This window comes from Schistocerca gregaria, chromosome X (genome assembly GCF_023897955.1).
Source record: "Schistocerca gregaria isolate iqSchGreg1 chromosome X, iqSchGreg1.2, whole genome shotgun sequence".
Lineage (NCBI taxonomy): Eukaryota > Metazoa > Arthropoda > Insecta > Orthoptera > Acrididae > Schistocerca > Schistocerca gregaria.
Genome location: NC_064931.1, coordinates 741,183,817 through 741,209,005, shown reverse-complemented (window position 1 = coordinate 741,209,005; position 25,189 = coordinate 741,183,817). Strand labels below are relative to the sequence as shown.

The window sequence follows — 25,189 nt, the reverse complement described above, 5'->3', positions numbered from 1 at the left end:
TCAAGTTGTTATTTGTCTTTGTAAAAGAACAGTCAAGTCTTGTGTTTGGTTAAAGTGGAAATTAAATACACTCCTGGAAATGGAAAAAAGAACACATTGACACCGGTGTGTCAGACCCACCATACTTGCTCCGGACCCTGCGACAGGGCTGTACAAGCAATGATCACTCGCACGGCACAGCGGACACACCAGGAACCGCGGTATTGGCCGTCGAATGGCGCTAGCTGCGCAGCATTTGTGAACCGCCGCCGTCAGTGTCAGCCAGTTTGCCGTGGCATACGGAGCTCCATCGCAGTCTTTAACACTGGTAGCATGCCGCGACAGCGTGGACGTGAACCGTATGTGCAGTTTACGGACTTTGAGCGAGGGCGTATAGTGGGCATGCGGGAGGCCGGGTGGACGTACCGCCGAATTGCTCAACACGTGGGGAGTGAGGTCTCCACAGTACATCGATGTTGTCGCCAGTGGTCGGCGGAAGGTGCACGTGCCCGTCGACCTGGGACCGGACCGCAGCGACGCACGGATGCACGCCAAGACCGTAGGATCCTACGCAGTGCCGTAGGGGACCGCACCGCCACTTCCCAGCAAATTAGGGACACTGTTGCTCCTGGGGTATCGGCGAGGACCATTCGCAACCGTCTCCATGAACCTGGGCTACGGTCCCGCACTCCGTTAGGCCGTCTTCCGCTCACGCCCCAACATCGTGCAGCCCGCCTCCAGTGGTGTCGCGACAGGCGTGAATGGAGGGACGAATGGAGACGTGTCGTCTTCAGCGATGAGAGTCGCTGCTGCCTTGGTGCCAATGATGGTCGTATGCGTGATTGGCGCCGTGCAGGTGAGCGCCACAATCAGGACTGCATACGACCGAGGCACACAGGGCCAACACCCGGCATCATGGTGTGGGGAGCAATCTCCTACACTGGCCGTACACCTCTGGTGATCGTCGAGGGGACACTGAATAGTGCACGGTACATCCAAACCGTCATCGAACCCATCGTTCTACCATTCCTAGACCGGAAAGGGAACTTGCTGTTCCAACAGGACAATGCACGTCCGCATGTATCCCGTGCCACCCAACGTACTCTAGAAGGTGTAAGTCAACTACCCTGACCAGCAAGATCTCCGGATCTGTCCCCCATTGAGCATGTTTGGGACTGGATGAAGCGTCGTCTCACGCGGTCTGCACGTCCAGCACGAACGCTGGTCCAACTGAGGCGCCAGGTGGAAATGGCATGGCAAGCCGTTCCACAGGACTACATCCAGCACCTCTACGATCGTCTCCATGGGAGAATAGCAGCGTGCATTGCTGTGAAAGGTGGATATACACTGTACTAGTGGCGACATTGTGCATGCTCTGTTGCCTGTGTGTATGTGCCTGTGGTTCTGTCAGTGTGATCATGTGATGTATCTGACCCCAGGAATGAGTCAATAAAGTTTCCCCTTCCTGGGACAATGAATTCACGGTGTTCTTATTTCAATTTCCAGGAGTGTATATGAAGATTGATGCAAAACTGTTTTCTTGATGGTGTGACAATTAAAAAGAAGTATATGTGAATTTAGAAAAAGTTTAATAAATATGTGGATCGTGAACACCAAGTCAAAAATTATTTCTACCATACCATTGTTCTGATCTGGGATTGTTTGATCATTAAGAATTTCCTGAAAATTGCATTTGTTAGGTCTTCAAATATTGCTAAAATACAGATCTGGACCTTCTAGCAGTCAAAGCGGAATCACCCTAGAATCAACAAGATGAGCCATGACAACTTCGACGAAATCTACGTGGGAATCCATTCAAGATAAGTGCCATAATTAATGGCTTTCTTACAGTGACTTCATTATTTCCATTCTGACGATACCATCCACAGTCAATAACTTCGTTGTTGCCCGATAAAGCGAACGTATGGTGCGTGAGCAACATTATTAATCTGATTTCTAACCTACTTTGCGAGTAGTGGTATTGTTAGAAGGCGCTGCATCAGTTGTGCAGCGATGCTGGTATCAGTGGTCACGTGAGCATTCTCACACCTGTAGACGAGGTTCTGGACGTCCAAGCAGCACAGGTGCTCGCCGCTGTCGCCGTACTGTAAGGGCAGCATTGGCAGATCGCACAGCTGCCAGTCCACAGATAAGAGGGCTGGCTTGTAAGCCCAGACCTGCCAACACGAACTCTTGCGAACGTCTTATTAGCAGTGGTACTACGGGCACGCACACCTCTAGCCCGCCTTCCGCTCACGGCACAGCATCTGATTCAAGAGACTGAGAAGGTCCAAAGAAGAGCGGCAAGATTCGTGACTGGTACATTTAGCCTTCGCGAGAGCGTTACAAATCTCATAGAAAGTTTGAAGTGGGACACACTCGCAGATAGACAACGCGCTAAACGGAAAGAGCTGCTCACTAAATTCCGAAATGCGATCTTCGCCGAGCATGGAGAGCATACATTATTACTACCAACTTTCAAATCGCGCAATGATCACCATTCAGAGATAAGGTAAATTAGAGCTCGTACTGAGGCGTACAGACGGTGGTTTTCCATCGCGCGATCCGCGAGTGGAACGGGGTGGGGGGGGATGGATATGACTTTGGCGCGAATTGTGACCTCCGCCACGCACCGCTTGGTGGGTAGTGGTGTAGTGGAGTGTATATGAAGATCGAAGTGCACGACTCAACTGTTGCCGTCTGAGGATCACTCGGAAGATGGAATGGCACGCCGTGGTCTTCAGCGAGGAAGCATATTCTGCTTCCATACAAGTGATGGTCGTTTTCGCGTACGACGTAGACCTGGTGAGTGCTGACTCGTAGAGTGCATTCGTCCAAGACACAGTGGCCACGCCCCAGGCCTTATGGTCTGAGGTGCGATAAGCTACAACTCTCGCTCACCATTGGTGTTTTTGGAGGGGACGCTAACCAGTGCCCGGTATGCGCGGAACGTTGTTAGGCCCATTCGCTTGCCGTTCTTGCAACAGGAAGGTGATGTGTTGTCCCAACAGGATAATGCTCACCCACACACTGTCCATGAAACTCAGAGAGCTCTGCAAGACGTGCAGCAACCTCCCTAGCCAGCACGATCTCCGAACTTGTCTCGAATGAAGCAGGTACAGGATATGACGGAGCGAGAAATGACTAGTGCGACTCGTCCGCCAACGACTCTTCACCAAAAGCAGTTGCATTCATCGGGAAAATATCCGTATTTTTCAACGCAGTTAGCCGGCCGGAGTGGCCTTGGGGTTCTAGGCGCTGCAGTCTGGAGCCGAGCGACCGCTATGGTCGCAGGTTCGAATCCTGCCTCGGGCACTGATGTGTGTGATGTCCTTAGGTTAGTTAGGTTTAAGTAGTTATAATTTCTAGGGGACTGATGACCTCAGATGTTAAGTCCCATAGTGCTCAGAGCCATTTTTTGTGCAGTTATTATAACGTGTACACAAAAGTAGCGTATCGTTAAAAGCATGTATACCTTACGTCACACGTATACTTTGTATGTAAGCTCATCGCTTCTAACCAGTTTTACGTCAACTGCACCATATCTGTAAATTCCTTCTGCATACGGTAGAAGGTGAAGAACAGTTTGGTTCAAATGGCTCTGAGCACTATGCGACTCAACTTCTGAGGTCATCAGTCGCCTACAACTTAGAATTAATTAATCCTAACTAACCTAAGGACATCACACACATCCATGCCCGAGGCAGGATTCGAACCTGCGACCGTAGCGGTCGCTCGGCTCCAGACTGTAGCGACTAGAACCGCACGGCCACTCCCGCCGGCGAAGAATAGTTTAACACGGCATGTTTACATAAAGCCTGTTAAAAGTATAATTCATTCTATTGCTAGTTTCAGCTTGTAAATCGACGGTATAAGTTACTTAATGAACAGTAAGCAATGTACACAGCCAAGGAAACCTAACAGATTATTTTGTTCAACAACAACGGGTCTCATACCGCCAAGCCTCATTGGTGGTACTTACGTTGCCAGCTGCCTTATGGCCTAATGGCTGTGAAACGATGTTACTAACTCGAAAAGAAGAATATGAGGCTCCCGGCTTCGCCCCCGTACCCTATTACACATCAGCTTCCTCTATCTGACATGCTAGCCACAGTTTCGCACAACTTTTTATCTTTAACTATTACATTCAATAAGTATTATTAACCGTCTCTAGCATACACTGTTCAGTCACACCCTTATGACCAATGCCCGTCCTGAGGCTGTATGCCACCTGGTGGCGCTTTTGAGTACATAAGCGGAGCACAGTCAAGCTGGGAATAATTCAGGCGGGGATACGGGCTGAAAATGGGGAAGTCTATAGACATAAACGACTTTGACACAGGACAGACTGCCAGGAACAGGCACATGGGATAGAGCATCTCGGCAGCGGAAAAACTGGACAGCTGTTCAAGTGCTACAGCCGTGAGCATCTGTGAAAAGTGTGGAAGTGCCTGTTCTGTGAAGCAGGAGATGGTGGCGATCTGTGGCAGATCTGATGACAGTGTAAAATGTTGATAGAAGTGTATGTGTTCCGTACGGTACCGCTGTTGAACATGGGGCTGCACTACAGAGGACCCCCTACCTATCCCATGTTAACCCAACGACAACTGCAGTTAGTATGAGATCATCGAGATTGGAAATGTTTCGCACAGTGAGACGAATCACGTATCTTATAACACCAAGTCGTTGGTCGCGTGCGCATATGCATTCAGCCAAGAGCACAGCTGCTCAAAACGTGCACCGCGCCACATACGCAGGTTAATGTGGTCAGTATTACGCTATGGCGTACATTCAACTCTCTTTCTTGGGACGGTTGCCAGTAATCGAAGATACCATGAGGACTACACGAATATTACTGCGGACCAGCTGCATCCCTTTCCGCTCGATGTCTTCCTCAACAGCAATGACATCTTCCAGCAGGATAACTGTCCTTTGAACAAGGTCAGAAACAGGCTAAAGTGGTTTGAGAAGCATGACAGAAAAGTCAGATTGATGTCTTAATCATCACGTTCGTCCGAGTCTAGGCGGATGCGACACGCCGAGGACGCTATTGGGCGTCAGTTCAGTGCCCGCAAACCACCCTCCAGTAATTTACGGGAATTGAGTGACTTGTACCTAGAACCTGGTGCTGCATACCGCCAAAAACCTACCAAGGGGTTGTTGAATCCATGCCAAGCATAATCTCTGACGTATTGATATAAAAATTTGGAGCTACACGCTATTAAGCAGGTGGTAATGTTCAGGTTCATCAATGAATCCAGGCTGTACAATGGACCCTGTGATATGACGCAGTCTAGGGACCAACCATTCAGTTGGTTTCACTAGAAGCGAATGTCGTGGTGGACTCTCAATCAGGCAAGAGCATTTTGTTTGCGGTTCCCTACTATCCCAGCTGACCATCGGTGGCAACTATAGCGGCGACCTGGGAAGAGGTTACTTTCTTTCAATGTACTGAAGACGCACATTGGGGTTATTCCTGGCGCCATGGTGTGGGGAGCCATTGGGCATGACATAAGGTTGATGCTAGTCGTGATTGGTGGAACTCGGAAGGCACAACGGCATGTCAAAAAATGGCTCTGAGCACTATGGGACTTAACATCTTAGGTCATCAGTCCCCTAGAACTTAGAACTACTTAAACCTAACTAACCTAAGGACATCACACAAATCCATGCCCGAGGCAGGATTCGAACCTGCGACCATAGCAGTCCCGCTGTTCCGGACTGGTGCGCCTAGAACCGCAAGACCACCGCGGCCGGCAACGGCATGTCACGGACATCCTGCATCTTCATGTGTTTGCTCTCATGTGACAGCATAATGCTATTTTTCAACAAGAACCTGCTTGTCCACACTTTATATCTGCATCCGCGGACATCCTGCGTGATGTTGAGGTGCTCTCGTGGCTAGAAAGATTTCCAGTCTGTCCAGACAGAACATGTATGGGACCAGCTCGCACGTCAACTTCGGACTTGAATATTTTAGAACAGCCCGCATCTCGTGGTCGTGCGGTAGCGTTCTCGCTTCCCACGCCCGGGTTCCCGGGTTCGATTCCCGGCGGGATCAGGGATTTTCTCTGCCTCGTGATGGCTGGGTGTTGTGTGATGTACTTAGGTTAGTTAGGTTTAAGTAGTTCTAAGTTCTAGGGGACTGATGACCATAGATGTTTAGTCCCATAGTGCTCAGAGCCATTTTTTTAAATTTTAGAACAGCAAGAGTGCAAAATAACCTATCAGATAGCTTCATGGTACCATTCCCATCCGAATGAGTGCATGTGGGCATGCGAGAGGAGGTGCATCATTATACTGATAAGAGGACTCATATTGCCAGCTTCTTTGTAAATGTGGCTCGATATTGTAATCACAGAACTAACATCATATGCCATCTTAGACTTTGAAGTCTAATTTCATTTCTCACCCCCTCTCCCTCCACCCTCCTGGGTGTTTTTCTGCGAGGCAATGCACATTGAACACGTCTTTTTATTCCATACAATCACAAACTTAACTCCAGAAAACCTATTATTTCCATCCAACCGGCCAACCACATACACACCCTCTATATCCTTTCCCATTGTAACTCCTATAGTCCCTCTAAGTTTACGGAATCCATGTTGACATTTATCTTTCCTATCACATTTAGCCCATCCCTGTTCATCCTTTCTCACAATAAGCTTATCTCCACATTTCCTACTGTAAGATTCCCTTCCCTTTCAATAACAATGATCTGGCCTCCAACTTTTCCCCATTCCCGAATTCCAGTTAAGTACTACCCACTTTTCCCACACTACAAATTTACATATGTAAGCGCACCAATTCCGTTACCATCGCCCTTCCAACAACACCAATTTAGCCTCCTAATACCAACCTGTTCCTTTCTGATGCAGGTCTTACAGCTTCATCCACCATTGAAAAGTACTTCGCTCCTACTATAAAGACTTCCATGAATACTTCTTTTTAAAAGACAAATAACCGTTTTTGACATGATCGATGTACGACTGTTATTCTTAATTTTATAATTTTAATATGCTGAAACTAATGTTATGTATTTTCTAAATTATCTCTTCTGAAGAGCATAAGAAATACCGCTGTCGGCCCCCATCACCCCTCAGAAAGAGGGAATGAAATTATAATTAAGATAAAAGCCTGCAAAAAGATACAGGTGATATACACTCCTGGAAATGGAAAAAAGAACACATTGACACCGGTGTGTCAGACCCACCATACTTGCTCTGGACACTGGGAGAGGGCTGTACAACCAATGATCACACGCACGGCACAGCGGACACACCAGCAACCGCGGTGTTGGCCGTCGAATGGCGCTAGTTGCGCAGCATTTGTGCACCGCCGCCGTCAGTGTCAGCCAGTTTGCCGTGGCATACGGAGCTCCATCGCAGTCTTTAACACTGGTAGCATGCCGCGACAGCGTGGACGTGAACCGTATGTGCAGTTGACGGATTTTGAGCGAGGGCGTATAGTGGGCATGCGGGAAGCCGGGTGGACGTACCGCCGAATTGCTCAACACGTGGGGCGTGAGGTCTCCACAGTACATCGATGTTGTCGCCAGTGGTCGGCGGAAGGTGCACGTGCCCGTCGACCTGGGACCGGACCGCAGCGACGCACGGATGCACGCCAAGACCGTAGGATCCTACGCAGTGCCGTAGGGGACCGCACCGCCACTTCCCAGCAAGTTAGGGACACTGTTGCTCCTGGGGTATCGGCGAGGACCATTCGCAACCGTCTCCATGAAGCTGGGCTACGGTCCCGCACACCGTTAGGCCGTCTTCCGCTCACGCCTCAACATCGTGCAGCCCGCCTCCAGTGGTGTCGCGACAGGCGTGAATGGAGGGACGAATGGAGACGTGTCGTCTTCAGCGATGAGAGTCGCTTCTGCCTTGGTGCCAATGATGGTCGTATGCGTGTTTGGCGCCGTGCAGGTGAGTGCCACAATCAGGACTGCATACGACCGAGGCACACAGGGCCAACACCCGGCATCATGGTGTGGGGAGCGATCTCCTACACTGGCCGTACACCTCTGGTGATCGTCGAGGGGACACTGAATAGTGCACGGTACATCCAAACCATCATCGAACCCATCGTTCTACCATTCCTAGACCGGCAAGGGAACTTGCTGTTCCAACAGGACAATGCACGTCCGCATGTATCCCGTGCCACCCAACGTGCTCTAGAAGGTGTACGTCAACTACCCTGGCCAGCAAGATCTCCGGATCTGTCCCCCATTGAGCATGTTTGGGACTGGATGAAGCGTCGTCTCACGCGGTCTGCACGTCCAGCACGAACGCTGGTCCAACTGAGGCGCCAGGTGGAAATGGCATAGCAAGCCGTTCCAGAGGACTACATCCAGCATCTCTACGATCGTCTCCATGGGAGAATAGCAGCGTGCATTGCTGCGAAAGGTGAATATACACTGTACTAGTGCCGACATTGTGCCTGCTCTGTTGCCTGTGTCTATGTGCCTGTGGTTCTGTCAGTGTGATCATGTGATGTATCTGACCCCAGGAATCTGTCATTACAGTTTCCCCTTCCTGGGACAATGTATTCACGGTGTTCTTATTTCAATTTCCAGGAGTGTAGAATGAATATGATTAATTCCAGTCATCCCCAACACTTTTCCATTTCTCTTTGAATGCGTACATTTTAGTAAGCTGCTGATGTACTCTGGAAATTAAATATATTCCGTGATGTAGGCACAGAGCTCAGTCTCGTCTGCTTTTCATACTGCTGGCTGTACGTGACACTTTACCTATCCAACGTAGTGAGCTATCTCTTCATGCACGTCAAAAGTGACACTACATCAAAAGCCGTAGGTGAAATTGATTTTTGCTGTAAGGCGCTTTTGGAAGAGGATCATTTCTACATTAGTGTCTAGTGAGAAGACACATGTCGCCTAATACAATGGCTGATTTTTAAAAAATAATTCAGTTTCTGTGCCTGGAGACACAAGCTGTTTAATGAAAAGAATGACAGTTCTGTTTCTTCTTTCTATTTCTTATTCGTTAAGCTAAGTGTTGAAGATTTCTGCCTTCACTTATGCTTGACACTTGGATCAAGATTTTGATTATGAATGTTGTCGAGATTGTTGTCAGACTCCGGTTCCGAGTTACCATTGGCTCTTAAGAGTGTTGCCTGCAGCCTATATCCGCCGCTCTCGATAATTTTGCTGCCTGAAAAGACTACACTAACGTACATAAAAATGAGTGGTCCCTGAAAATAATCCGACTTTGTTTCAAGGCTTTAGAGTTCAAAGCTTGAAAAAATCAGGACCGGCAATAATGTGACCAAACAGTAATCATTTTCGGTAATGTTCACTGCATTAATAGCTTTCGATAAGCACTGTATTTCCCTCTGGGTTGACTTGTCTTGGCTGGGTTAGGGTCTGGGGAACGTGAGGTTCCTCAGCTGGGGAATAGCGAGCATCACCCGTCCTCTTTAACCGTATACTATGGGTATGCTCTCCTGGCCACCGTGCTGCTTCACTGTTGAACGATGTTTATCACATGGAAGTGCGGTGTTAGCTTAGCCGTTTGAATCGATAGGTTATCATAAACCTCTTAAGAAAACAAATCTCAACATAATGATGTGCTACATACCAATGGCGTGGATGGCTTTTGAGGCGAAATGGTCATTAGCTGGTAACTATGGGTCACATGTCACACTCTTTTTGTTTCGCGTTTGTCAAGATAAGGTGGAGTCTGTCTGGCTCGAAGTTTATTATTCCAGCTATCTGTGAAAAAGAAAAGGTTTCAAATTACCCCTCTGAGCACACTACAAACGTATGTACAGGGTGTTTCAAAAATGACCGGTATATTTGAAACGGCAATAAAAACTAAACGAGCAGCGGTAGAAATACACCGTTTGTTGCAATATGCTTGGGACAACAGTACATTTTCAGGCGGACAAACTTTCGAAATTACAGTAGTTACAATTTTCAACAACAGATGGCGCTGCAAGTGATGTGAAAGATATAGAAGACAACGCAGTCTGTGGGTGCGCCATTCTGTACGTCGTCTTTCTGCTGTAAGTGTGTGCTGTTCACAACGTGCAAGTGTGCTGTGGACAACATGGTTTATGCCTTAGAACAGAGGATTTTTCTGGTGTTGGAATTCCACCACCTAGAACACAGTGTTGTTGCAACAAGACGAAGTTTTCAACAGAGGTTTAATGTAACCAAAGGACCGAAAAGCGATACAATAAAGGATCTGTTTGAAAAATTTCAACGGACTGGGAACGTGACGGATGAACGTGCTGGAAAGGTAGGGCGACCGCGTACGGCAACCACAGAGAGCAACGCGCAGCTAGTGCAGCAGGTGATCCAACAGCGGCCTTGGGTTTCCGTTCGCCGTGTTGCAGCTGCGGTCCAAATGACGCCAACGTCCACTTATCGTCTCATGCGCCAGAGTTTACACCTCTATCCTTACAAAATTCAAACGCGGCAACCCCTCAGCGCCGCTACCATTGCTGCACGAGAGACATTCACTAACGAAATAGTGCACAGGATTGATGACGGCGATATGCATGTGGGCAGCATTTGGTTTACTGACGAAGCTTATTTTTACCTGGACAGCTTCGTCAATAAACAGAACTGGAGCATATGGGGAACCGAAAAGCCCCATGTTGCAGTCCCATCGTCCCTGCATCCTCAAAAAGTACTGGTCTGGGCGGCCATTTCTTCCAAAGGAATCATTGGCCCATTTTTCAGATCCGAAACGATTACTGCATCACGCTATCTGGACATTCTTCGTGAATTTGTGGCGGTACAAACTGCCTTAGACGACACTGCGAACACCTCGTGGTTTATGCAAGATGGTGCCCGGCCACATCGCACGGCCGACGTCTTTAATTTCCTGAATGAATATTTCGATGATCGTGTGATTGCTTTGGGCTATCCGAAACATACAGGAGGCGGCGTGGATTGGCCTCCCTATTCGCCAGACATGAACCCCTGTGACTTCTTTCTGTGGGGACACTTGAAAGACCAGGTGTAGCGCCAGAATCCAGAAACAATTGAACAGCTGAAGCAGTACATCTCATGTGCATGTGAAGCCATTCCGCCAGACACGTTGTCAAAGGTTTCGGGTAATTTCATTCAGAGACTACGCCATATTATTGCTACGCATGGTGGATATGTGGAAAATATCGTACTATAGTGTTTCCCAGACCGCAGCGCCATCTGTTGTTGAAAATTGTAACTACTGTAATTTCGAAAGTTTGTCCGCCTGAAAATGTACTGTTGTCCCAAGCATATTGCAACAAACGGTGTATTTCTATCGCTGCTCGTTTAAGTTTTACTGCCGTTTCAAATATACCGGTCATTTTTGAAACACCCTGTATGTATCGCATGGTAGTAGCTTGATTCACGCAACAAAAAGAGCATTAGATAGACCACGAAGCTCGGTGGCTCTCAGGAGTATTATGAATTATTACCGAGCACTGAATGATTAAGACAATGCTTGCAGATAATGTACAAAAACAGGAAGACATCTATGAACTATAAAAGAGCAGATCGTTCCAGATGGTGTAAAGATAAAATCAAGAAACCCGTGAATTAAAAAACAGCACATTGTTCCAGATTTTGTAAAGGGAAGAGGTCTCTTTCGAAAAAAGTGTTGTCTTTTCACGCTCAGGGAGTATTATAATGTAATGACCAAATTCTCAGATCAGCAAAGCGACTTAGGAATGAGACACTTTTTCCAGAGAAATTAACGTCCCGGCAACCTGCGGAATTAGAGACTCCCAAATTGCTTGGGATTACCAAATTACGACTGAGCTTCAAAACACTCTTAATTCATTTCATTTGTCACCTCCTCCCCCTCCACCCTCTTGGGTGTTTTTCTTCTTCTGCGAGGCAGTGCACATTGAACACGTCTTTATATTCAGTACATTCCACAAACTTAACTCCAGAAAACCTATCGCTTCCATCCAACCGACCATCCACATACACACTCAAATTTAATGACTGCTCAAATTTAATGACTATAGGAACTTAGAGGAGCTTTATGAAGTATAATAATGATAAGGCATCACTGACGTGAAGCGTATATCGAAAAATGTAAATGGCGAAACAGAAATAAGTGTGCTTTTACGCAGACATTCAGTTCTCCATCTTTAACAGAATATGTAATAGTGGGATTACTCGGTCTTACAGTGACGCCTTGTATTTCAATGCCCATAACATGCCTGGAATGTCAGCACTCGTCACAAACTGAGAGTACCATGCCATATGATGACTTGGAAAGTTGTGCTAAAAAAAAGTAAAGCTGTTACTGACGCAGGGACATATTACTCATCACCTCCAACGCGTATAAACTGCTCTCAAAACTATGTTGTCTGGAGTCAAGGCTGTTCAATAAAATAAAGGTAGGAAGTTCAGATCACAACGCGAATAGCGAAACATGAGGCTCAAAAGCTCTATTCTACCAATACCCAAACACCTAGTATTTGCGTCTATAGCAACAGAAGCAGGATACCCAAAACCAGACACAATCAACTGTACCTGTCGTTGCACTTCAATGGACTTGCTGTATAGCCTATCGTCTCCTCTGTACTGTACACACAGAGAAATAACCAGAAAATTTAGAAACTCATAAATCACGAACATTCCTGACAACCAGATAAATACAATCCACAAATTTAATCGTACTTACAAAGGCAATTATCTCCCCGCTGAAAGAAGAACAAACCTGAAAGCAAAAGACTGAAAATAAAACAGTCGAACCATCTGATCACGCGTCGCAGGTATTTTCTAACGAGTCATAAATTGGTCAATCTACACACACGGTATGGATAGTGACGTCTGAGTGAGGTAACTGAGAAGTTGCTCAACCAATCCCTCTAATATCGCATTTTCCCTACCGGTGTAACGAGGTAAACTCAAAGAAAAATATAAACATCACCAGTAAAATTGCCCCAACAGAACAGTGAAACGGAAAAATGCTTCGGATCATGTCGAGGAACTGCGACGTTTCGGGAAGGAGAAACCCCAGTTAACATGCCTGCAAGAGACCCGTTTTACAGAGTCGAATACCCAATGCTGAAAGGTTATAACCTGTTGGTTGGTTGCTTGATTTGGGGTAGTTAGGGACCAAACTACAGGGTTATCAGTCCCTATAACCTGTATGGAAAAGAAAATCCCAATGAGGAGAGGGCTAAGGGCAAAGTGAACGTATTTGTTAGTAACTAACACCACCGAACTTAACCTCAAGCTACAGCTCGTTGCTATAACGATATGTTCCATAACAATGATTTAGATTAAGCATTATCATACAGCTCCTCAATCTGTTCCTCCTTTTTGCGTGCTATAAAGCGCGTAAATTGCTCTGGGCAGTTCAGCATTGGTAAGAGAGTCTGTCTTCTTCCCTTACATCTCGATATTCCCTTCTGCCCTCCCCCACTTTGATAACTGAGAAGTGCAGACTAGTGACTACTTCCTCATGTAAATACACGTAGCATTGAAAATTCCTCGAAAGAAAGTTACTAAAGTGGATAATCAGCAGGCCAGTTTGACTCTTTAAAGCCAAATGGCTGAATTTGATCGTAGAGACAGCATCCAGGAATAAGTGGATCACTTTACGAACGTAACTACCACGCCACTGATGCAACTTTCCCATTTTTCAGCTCTTTCATTTTTTCTTAATATAGGCAACTTGAAAATGGATGCTTGACATCAGAAACCAGTGGAAGAGCAAATGCTTACTGCATTGTTCCTGGGAGAATACAATGGCCATTTACAGTTGTCATGAGTAACTGAAGCCTCCAAACCACCCCAGGAGACATTTCAGAAAATGATGGAAGATTCTGCACAAATTACTGCTACCGCTAGCCAAGATCATGCCCTTCCTCTACACATAATTATCGTTTAATGAAGCAGATAGGACCTTTTATTCTAATTATGAGTACATTTACAACCGACCGTCATTCACATGTGGGATAGTTTCCTCACTATCTGTGTCTCGTGACAAAGCGCCGCAAGCCCGTGAACAGCATCTCGTCATTAAAAGAGTACTGGCACTGCCATTAATAACTTGATCCTGCTGGAAGCAGCTATGCAACATGCTTTCATACTCAAGTAGAACCACGTAAGTGTCTATATCAATCTTAGAAGGCCTATGATATCACTTGGAAGTATAACACAATTGGGCAACTCCATCAGCGGAATTACAAGAGACGACAATCCATATTCATACAACCATTCCTGTCTAGGCGCTATTTCAGATACCGAGTAGGGAAAGCCCTATCACACCGGTCGGAATGAGTAAAACGTGTACCTTGAGCAAGCGCATTACTCGTCAGCATATTTTCCCATCAACCTGAATCATTATAACGAAGTTAGTAAGATGCTCCCTATTCGTGGGCGATTTAGTTTTATTGCGACCCTGTAGATGTAGGGTGAGCGTACGGGCATAAATTTATCGGCAGATTTGTACGCCGTTCACGACGCGTATTTCGTCCTTCACCACTAATAACGATGTTCACGTCTCTGGACAGGGTAGAAAAAAATATGGCTCTGACCACTATGGGACTTAACATCTCAGGTCATCAGTCCCCTAGAACTCAGAAATACTTAAACCTAACTAACCTAAGGATATCACACACATCCATTCCCGAGGCAGGATTCGAACCTGCGATCGTAGCAGTCGCGCGGCTCTGGACTGAAGCACGGACAGGGTAGAGACGGTGACATTTCCATATCTGCTGAGTGACGGCAACCTGACTGAGTACTATACCGTTTAGGCTTTCGGAAACCTGGCGAAACACCATTATGCCGTTCCTCATGATAGGCCAGATATATACGTTCCTTCGTAAATGAAATTTTCACTCTGCAGCGGAGTGTGCGCTAATATGAAACTTCCTGGCTGATTAAAACTGTGTGCCGCACCGAGAAGAAAGGAGAAGAGATACTGGCGGAAGTGAAGTCGTAAGGAGGTGTTGTGATTTGTACTTGGGTAGATCAGTCGATAGAGCACTTAGCCAAGGAAGGCAAAGGTCCCGAGTTCGAGTCTCGGTTTGGCACACTGTTTTAATTTGTCGGAAAGTTTCCCCTTCCTTCGTCAACCACAATGTCCCGTATTCCACCTCATCAGGCGACCATCAGTGGAACTGGAAATTGCAAAGCGCCCACGAGTGATTAAGCCATTTGAGATTCGTATGAACGTTGACCCAGTGGAACCTGAATCACTTCATTTTCGAAACGGCTCCAACTCTCATTTACTCAGTTACAAGACAGAGTGCATATCAGATTAATTTTTTTAATATTGCTGAAATCTATTTTATTTTAAATCATCACCATTCAGCCTACACCGATGGATCCAAGCTGTAGCCAACCTTGCCTGACCTATGATGGGCCACGATTCTGACCTGAGGCTGTGCTTACCAAATGAAGTCATGATCTATGAACCAGGGGTGTATGCGACCTTGAGGCACTGTAAGCAATGACGTGAATGCAGGCTACATCATTCGTCATATGCTCCGATTTCCCGAGCAATGTGCAAGCCATTTAAGATAGTACTCAGCAGAAAAAAGGAGTCTCGACTACACAGGAGATTCTGTTTCACTTACGTCATATATTAAAGCAGGTGATACCGCTAATAAGTGGTAGATGCGCATTGTGAAATGCCACTACTTGCAGTGACCCTGCTGCTGAGACACAAGGCGATGTATCGATGACAGGCCACAGTGTAGGTTGGGTTGGGTTGTTTGGGGGAAGAGACCAAACTGCGAGGTATTCAGTCTCATCGGATTAGGGAAGGACGGGGAAGGAAGTCGGCCGTGCCCTTTCAAAGGAACCATCTCGGCATTTGCCTGGAGCGATTTAGGGAAAACCTAAATCAGGATGGCCGCACGCGGGATTGTACCATCGTTGTCCTGAATGCGAGACCAGTGTGCTAACCACTTTACCACCTCGCTCGGTCCACAGCGTAGGTCCTTGTTCACATAGCGGCGAGGGTAAGTTATCCCTGCTCTTTTCCAGACTGTCACACGATTTCTTTCTCCAGAGATAGGTGCTTGTGTTGTACAATGATCGATTCGCCATTTTTTAATAAAGTTATCTCTGTAGATGAGTGGTCAGAGGGTCTGACTGCCATGCTGAGGTACTGAAACGGATTTGGTGGGAGGACCGAGGTGCACTCAGCCACGAGATGCCAGTTGAGGAGGTCCCGTACTCAGAAGTAGCGGCTTCAAGGCCCAAAAAAGTTGACAACGGCCGGGAGAGCGTTGCACTGACCCCACAGCCTAATGTATCATATCGGTACAAGGGAGCAAAAATTGTCATACAAGTAGTTCGGACTTCTGTCCAAGGTGATAAAGAGACGAATATGATACGGTAGAAGCTTTAAATAACTCTTTTGTGTGTAACCAAATTCACTTTACAGACTGTGAGGACATATTCGTTACACAAAACTAGAAAACAATGTGTAGTAAACATGGATTCTAAAATACATACCTTAAGAGGAATGAGAACTTGTTCCTCTTCGAACTATGATACTCATCTCTTCTACTGCAAGCACTTTGCTTACATATTTTGGGATTATGGACAAAAAAAAAGACTAGTACACATGGGCTATGAACACCTGCTCACCTTCTATCCAGTAAGTGCTTTTCTTAAGGTATGCATTTTAGATCGCATATTTATTTGATTTTCTTTTAAGGAGCCTGTCTTCTAAGTCTGTACGAAGTATTGTGCATTAAATGGATACAAAAATTCGGAAAATCACCCGGAAGAGTACTACTACACAAAGCCTGCCTCACCTTTTTAGTCTTACGAGGTTTGTCCAGAAAGTAAGTTCCGATTGGTCGTGAAATGGAAACCCCTGGGAAAATCCGGTAAAGCTTTGCACAGATGTGTTGGGCAGTATCTTTAGTATGCCCGTCTGTCGTGTCGAGTCGCTCTTTTCAGTTTTGAGTGAACATTGAGCTCGCATAGATGCGTAGGGAATAGCGTCTACCGCCATGTATGAGGGCCTGGTTAGAGATTTCGACTGTGTCATGCAGCCCACATAACACAACTGTGTAGCAGTTCCTTCTTCATGCCAATGCTCGGCCGCACACTGCAGGGGCAATGAAGACGCTCCTGCAGCGTTTCCGATGAGAAGTGTTTGGTCACCCACAATGCAGTCCGTAATTGGCTCCCCCTGAGTGTCATCTATGCTCACAAGAACAGCCTGGCTACGAAGACAAATTTTTTCCACAGACAACGAGCTGCAGACCAGTGCAGGTAACTGGCCGAAAGCACAGGCGGCTGCTTTCTATGACGAAGGTATTGGAAGGTTGGAACAACACTACAACAACACTCGATGCTGGAGCGGCGACAATGTAGAGAAGTAGGTGGAAGGTGTACCTAACTGTTGCAAATAAAACGTTTCTGGTTTCCACTGTGGTTTGCATTTCGCCACAGATTGGAACTTACTCTCTGGACACCCCTCGTATGTTAGAGCATGAGTGTCTACCGCCCACTAATGGGCGCTCCAGCCTTCACGGTGGGCGGTCGTCGATAGGGGTTTTAAAAGTATTTTCATTATGTTTTCATATAATTTTGACACATAGATATTCATAAGTAATTATTATTTTGTGCTTTAACCTGTTATAGCTCTGCATTGCAAAATTTATGAAGTAAAGTTACTTCCCTAATCTGTAAATCACCCATACTGTGGAATGAGTGGTCGGTTAGAATGTTTTACTACTAACAGGGATACGGAAGAGGGCGGTAGGTAAAAAATGTTGACTACCCTCGTGTTGGAGTATTGGAATTTCAACAGTACATTTCACGACAAAGAGATATTTGCTGGTTTAGGTTTTGTGTGAGAGACGGTGAATATAGGCCTATGTGTGCACAGGTGTAGATGAGTAATGTGTGAGTGGGATATTAACGCATATTTATGGTTTCAATTTTAGAGTTTTTAAGATTTCAGCCACATGTATCTCGGAACGTTTTATCCTTGCTATTGATCACCTTAAGTAGCAAAATCATCATCACAGTATTCATTAATGCACTATGAGGAAGTCTAACTTAAAATTCTGTAAAAATATTGTGTTTAAGATCGTTTGGTTTTGAAAGGAATTATCATCATAATATTTAGCTGTGTCCAAAGTACTGATTCATGAAAAAATAAAAGCAATTATTTTCCATTGATATTTAGCTCTACAGCTGGAACGCCTTGTCCTGCACACTTGATTACAACTGTTGCTCTCAAGTGAATATTTAACTGATTAGTAATATTAGTTAATTTGATTTAAAATCATATATATACCCAGCGATTCATCCTCCACATTTGGCTCCCTAACATGGGGCTGCATAGTTTAGCGAGTAGACACTTTCAAACTCATGCGAAATCTATTTAAGAGAAACAACAGTACGTTTTAAATAGCATCTTGCTTCATGTGGAAACAGGTAACATCTTCGAAACTAATTCTGATTTAAACAAAACAAAAAAAGAGGAAGAAGATACAGCGTTGGACATTAGTAGTGCCATATTGTTTAGAAAAAATTAGAGGAAGAACTACGCACTTATCCACCCGGAAACGGAATTATATTTCAGTGGATAGCGCAGTTACGGCTTCTAAAGCCAGGGAAAGCTCGGATCCTAGCGTAAAAGGAATTCACTGTCCTATTAAACAGCTCGAGACAGATGGTAGCATTTACTCCCAATTGGATTGTGTCCGAAAGATCAAACGACCTCCTGAGCCGCCGAATTGGCTGCGTTTCGCCCAGTGGGCAGTTAAGTTAGTTATTGCTTCCCAAAATATAGGGCTTTTACGACCAATCGTGAAAAACAGTGATATACTTCCGAAACGCGGTAGTGGGCGCTCAACCATTCGTGCCGTCGTTGCATTGTCCTGCCGTTGCCGGAAACAGTTACGAGCGTGTGAACTGTGATAGAGTGTAAAGTGCTTGGCAGTAACGAGGGGCACGCCATTATTTGACATTTGAATTACTACTTTGATCACTCTCCTGAAATAGATTTTCTTTCTGGAAATTTCACTGCACGTGCAGCAAATCGTGTACCTTGCAAGAAAGAATATCAGCTCATTCACAGGCAGTGAAGAGTTATCAAAAGAGAGACAGCTATTCGCCACCGGTGCAAAGAGCGGTAGCGAGTTTTCGCACAAATGTTTTGACGCGCGACTAATTTACGGAGCACCTCACAAAGATTTAACGGAGCACGCGACAGGGAAACGGCAGATACACATTCGGGACTAGAACATCATTCCAGAACCGCCGGTTGAAAATGAGACAATACATTCACAAACGTAATCAAAATGTTATTTGACGTCCGCCGGAAGACAATGGCGAGCATTGTGTTCGGTATTTTTCAGGACATTGTTCGCTGATGAACGATACAAATTGATGGAGAGTGCGGAAGAAAAATTTCAATGAAAACAGCGGAGCAGTACGACGTAAGGGGGAAAGAAGGTAGGATGTCTGTCCTGTTCCTATTGTAGAGGTTTCTGAAACACGCATACGTGCCCACATTAACGTGCAGCTGTTCATATATTCATTACATCACAGTTTCCAAAAATGGTAGTTCATTTGCTTTCATTACTTACGAACATTTATTTCCTGCTAATCATTACGAGTTAAGAGTTCAAGAATAATCTTCATAATAGGCGCCTGTGCGCTCCAAAACAAATACGAATCGGGTATTATTACTTGGCAAAGCATATGTGTGCGACAAATATAAGATTCGTCGTGGTTCGAAATACACAAGAGATCCGTTTTAAATAATCTTATTTATCTACTTCTTGCTGTATGTAACATGCAAGTGAATTGTACACAGGTAGCTGTTACGAAATCAAGTATTCATATACGAAGCAAACAATTCAAGAGTGACCTAAATTACGGTGTTGACAAACAAAGAAACAAATTAACTAGTGGCGCATGGACAGCAGGCATGATTAGTGCAAAAAAAAAATTGTCAAACAGTTTGGTGAATTAACGTACCAGAATATATACACATATTTTACGTTTCACGTCTGTTTGACAATGAGCCATACGTATTACTCTAGTGACTCATGTGCATGCAAAGTAAAGCAAAATTTTTATTTAACTAGACATTATTTACTGTTGAAATTTCAACTGTTTAGTTTATATACTGCTCGACATTACACGAGGATCAGTTGCACACGTCACCTCAAAGACATACTAGCAAAGCGGCGATTAGTGCTGAGGCTGAATATTTTATCTTAAAATATTTGGAAGAGGGCTTTAAAGGACACTGTGAGTCAAGTTTCAGAAGTGGGTGAGGACGGTTTATTTTGTGCCAGTAAGCAGACGGTGGCAGGCAGTGCGAAATACAAAGCGCGAACATGCATGACGCGCAGGCAGCCCCGGCGGAGCGAAGCACCACCTACCTGCCTGCTGCGTCCCGTGCGTCGTGGCGCGCACTGCCGCCGTGCCGGCCCCTACCCCTACCCCTACCTCTCACCCCTCCACCGGGGACCCTGCCGCCCCTCCGCCCGCGGGCTGCCCCACCTCTTATTCCCCTCCCCCTCCGAGGGCAACGCTCAACGCCTCGACGCGCACTTGCAAACCCCGCCTTCCGAAATTTCGTCGCGTGTGTTTATAGCTGCTCGGGGCACGCCGTGTCTGTCATCGGCCTAGAGATGCGGAGAAACAGACGCTGCCGCTTACAAAATTCACCACCGGTGGGATTAAAATATCCGCTGCCGGGGGGCGAGCAGCTTGTTGCTGGGATGCTACACATGTTTCCGTCACCTGAGTGACTCGACGTCCCACGTGGGATACATGTTAGGTAACACGAATGAATCCCTTCGGAGTTCAGGTGGTGCTTAATTCCAGATGGTTCTCTCGCTCTCTCTCTCTCTCTCTCTCTCTCTCTCTCTCTCTCTCTCTCTCTCTCTCTCTCTCTCTTTTTTTTTTTTTTTTTTTTTTTTTTTTTTTTTTTTTTTTTTTACTGTTGCGATATCGTGACGACTCTTGCAGCCACAAAAATACCGACAGGGATGGCGTCATACAGACGGACAGTTCTGTACTAGCTGCAACAAAAAGATAATAAAAGAGGATTCTGTGCCCTCTGGCGCCGGTAGCTGGTAACACAGCAGTAGGTAGAGTAAATTCTTTTCAATCCTACGAAGTTTACAGGAGACTAAGCTATAGCACACCCAGAACATTGGGCATACCACCGTCGGAGGTTCGAGTCCTCCCTCGGGCATGAGTGTGTATGTTTTCCTTAGTGTATGTTAGTTTAAGTTACACTACTGGCCATTAAAATTGCTACACCAAGAAGAAATGCAGATGATAAGCGGGTATTCATTGGACAAATATATTATACAACTGACATGTGATTACATTTTCACGCTATTTGGGTGCATATATCCAGAGAAATCAGTACCAAGAACAACCAACTCTGGCCGTAATAACGGCCTTGATACGCCTGGGCATTGAGTCAAACTGAGCTTGATTGACGTGTACAGGTACAGCTGCCCATGCAGCTCCTACACGATACCACAGTTCATCAAGAGTACTGACTGTCGTATTGTGACGAGCCAGTTGCTCGGCCACCATTGACCAGACGTTTTCAATTGGTGAGAGATCTGGAGAATGTGCTGGCCAGGGCAGCAGTTGAACATTTTCTGTATCCAGAAAGGCCCGTACAGGACCTGCAACATGCGGTCGTGCATTATCCTGCTGATATGTAGGGTTTCGCAGGGATCGAATGAAGGGTAGAGCCACTGGTCGTAACACATCTGAAATGTAGCGTCCACTCTTCAAAGTGCCGTCAATGCGAACAAGATGTGACCGAGACATGTAACCAATGGCACCATCACTCCGAGTGCTACGCCAGTATGGCGATGACGAATACACGCTTCCAACGCACGTTCACAGCGATGTCCCCAAACACGAATGCGACCATCATGATGATGTAAACAGAACCTGAAATCATCCGAAAAAATGACGTTTTGCCATTCGTGCACCCAGGTTCGTCGTTGAGTGCACCATCGCAAGCGCTCCTGTCTGTGGTGCAGCGTAAAGGGTAACCGCAGCCATGGTCTCCGAGGTGATAGTCTATGCTGCTGCAAACGTTGTCGAACTGTTTGTGCAGATGGTTGTTGTCTTGCAAACGTCCCCATCTGTTGACTCAGGGATCGACACGTGGTTGAACGATCGGTTACAGCCACGCGGATAAGATGCCTGTCATCTCGACTGCTAGTGACACGTGGCCGTTGGGATCCAGGACGGCGTTCCGTAATACCCTCCTGAACCCACTGATTCCATATTGTGCTAACAGTCATTGGATCTCGACCAACGCGAGCAGCAATGTCGCGATACGATAAACCGCAATCGCGATCGGCTACAATCCTATCTTCCTCAAAGTCGGAAACGTGATGGTACGCATTTCTCCTCCTTACAACAGGCATAACAACAGTTTCACCTGGCAACGCCGGTCAACTGCTGTTTGTGTATGAGAAATCGGTTGGAAACTTTCCTCATGTCAGCACGTTGGAGGTGTCGCCACCGGCTCCAATCTTGTGTGAATGCACTGAAAAGCTAATCATTTGCAAGTCTCAGAATCTTCTTTCTGTCGGTTATATGTCGCTTCTGTAGCACTTCATCTTCGTGGTGTAGCAATTTTAATGGTCAGTAGTGTAGATGAAGTAGTGTGTAAGCTTAGTGGCCGATGACCTCTGTAGTTTGGTCCCATAGAACTTACCACAAACTCCGAAAAATTCCCACATTGTGTAACTACTTCTACCTCTGGATCTACAACTTCAGTTGCATACAGCACACTGTGACATGCATGGCAGACAGTATTCATCTTAATACAGCGTAGTCAGAAACAACCTGAAAAGCTTGTACGAATGTTGTATGGTAGGTTGTGGTGAAAGATAATTCTTAAGAAAAAAATTCGATATGTTGCAGCGTTTCCTAATTAATTAGCATTCAAGTTAGCCAATTAGGCCGTTGCGCGCGCAAATTCAAGAGGCCCGCCTGTGCCGGTGTCGTCAAATTTGTTCTTCGCTTGGCTTCCTAAAATCTGAACAAGGAAGCTAATCAGAATTTGGACATGGTACATCAGCAAGGATCGAACCAGAGACAGGTTGAGTAGTCTCGTGCGCTGTAATCTACACTTTGAGAACAACATACACTAATTGTATCTGACGGCCGCTCGAATTTTTCGCACGCAACGACCTGATTGTCTTCGATGCTAATTAACTCGGAAAAGGCGCAATTATTTCTCAGCACAGCCTACCCTGCAACGTCCTTACAAGCTTTGCACACTGTTACTGACCAACCTCAAAAAAGTAACCAGACAGCGACAAAATTCTAACCGCTGAAAGAATCGTAATGTCATTGCCATTGGAAGAAGTTGCAACCCCTAGAAGAGCGCAGAGGTGCCAGCCTCGCCGCTAGAGGCATGGGAAGGAGGTGAGGGGGTGAAGGGGGACACACCCACGTGACGACAGAGCGAGCACGTACACGCTTCGACCGTCCACTGCACTCAGTCTTGTCGGAAACAGTGAGAGGTAGACCTCAACGGAAAGGCGATGTCGTGCGGGTCTAGGCGCTACAGTCTGGAACCACGTGACCGCTACGGTCGTAGGTTCGAATCTTGCCCCGGGCATGGATGTGTGTGATGTCCTTAGGTTAGCTAGGTCTAAGTAGTTCTAAGTTCTAGGGGACTGATGACCACAGCAGTTAAGTCCCATAGTGCTCAGAGCCATTTTTTAGAAGGGCGATGTGGTGAAGCACGGTTCCTGACGGTGGGACGTGTCCCAGAATGGAAATTCATCGAAGAATGGAGCAAGTGTACGGAAAGCACTGCATGTCCGTTGCAAATCCGATGCTCAATCCGACTTCTGCTGCAGTGGCTGCTACCATAACTCGACGGTCTCGACTAACGAGGGCATCCACCTTCTGGGCCATGGCATCGGTAATACTGTGTGGCATCGGCCAATGACATTCGTCCTTCCACCAGTCGCTTGTGCCACGCCTTGACACTTGTTCAAAAATTCAAATGGCTCCAATCACTATGGTATTTAACATCTGAAGTCATTAGTCCCCTGCCGGCCGGAATGGCCGTGCAGTTCTAGGCGCTACAGTCTGGAATCGAGCGACCGCTACGCCCGCATGTTCGAATCCTGCCTCGGGCATGGATGTGTGTGATGTACTTAGGTTAGTTAGTTTTAATTAGTTGTAAGTTCTAGGCGGTTGATGACCTCAGAAGTTAAGTCGCATAGTGCTCAGAACCATTTGAACCATCATTAGTTCCCTAGACGTAGAACTACTTAAACCTAACTAACCTCAGGACACCAAACACATTCATGCCCGATGCAAGATTCTAACCTGCAACCGTAGTAGCTGCGTGGTCCCAGACTGAAGCGCCTAGTACCGCTCGACCACAGCGGCCGGCTCCTTGACACTTGTAACGGACATTCAGCCCTCTCCGCACCAGTGTGCCATTCTTCGATGCATTTCCGTTCCCGCACTCCTCCGACTTCCAGGAATCGCACTATACTCCTTTGTTCTTCATTTAAAGCCTCCACTTCACTGTCTTCAGCACGAGTGAGTGCGACGGACAGTCGACATGTGTACTTGTTCGCTCTGTCGTCACATTGCTGTGCGCCCGTGTCCCTCTAGAGGTGAGTTTGGGACCTCAGGGTAGCGCAGCTTCTTCCACAGGCAACGGCATTAGTAGTTTCCATTTCACAGCTCGTTTCTTTTCGACTGCACTCTATACCATACACTGATCAGCCAGAACATTATGGCCATTGACCTACCACCGATATGAACCTGTCCAGGCGACAGCAGCGTTACCTGGCGAGGAATGACCGCTAGTCAGACACATTTACGATGCATGTATCAGTGAGCATGCTGTCCATGTGTAGAATAGGGAAGCCGCGTAATTTAACTGAGTTTGACCGAGGGCAGATTGCGATAGATCGGAGGCACGGCACGTGCATTTCAGAAACTGCACGATTTGTCGGGTGTTCGAGGAGTGCTGTGGCGAGTGTCTGCAACACGTGGCGAAACCAAGGTGAAATCACCCACAGACGTCGTTGGGTTGGGCGGCCACCCCTCATTACAGATGTCTGATGTCGTAGCCTGCGTAGACTTGTAAAACAGAACAGGTGGCGAGCTGTGGCGGAACTAACATCAGAGTTTAATGGCAGGCAGAGTACTAGAGTGTCTAAACATGCAGTGCACCAAACACTCCTAACGAAGGGCCTAAGCAGCCGACGA

The 25,189-nt window shown here is 46.4% G+C and overlaps 1 protein-coding gene across 1 annotated transcript in view; it reads right to left on the bottom strand.

The window, feature by feature from the left end:
- LOC126298964 (uncharacterized) overlaps window positions 1-20,366 on the bottom strand; it is a 1,082,841-nt gene extending 1,062,475 nt beyond the window's left edge. The window contains exon 1 of the mRNA XM_049990584.1: window positions 20,338-20,366. The gene's annotated coding sequence lies outside the window, so the exon portion shown is untranslated. The remainder of the gene's footprint in view (window positions 1-20,337) is intronic.
- Between the last annotated feature and the right edge of the window lie 4,823 nt (window positions 20,367-25,189).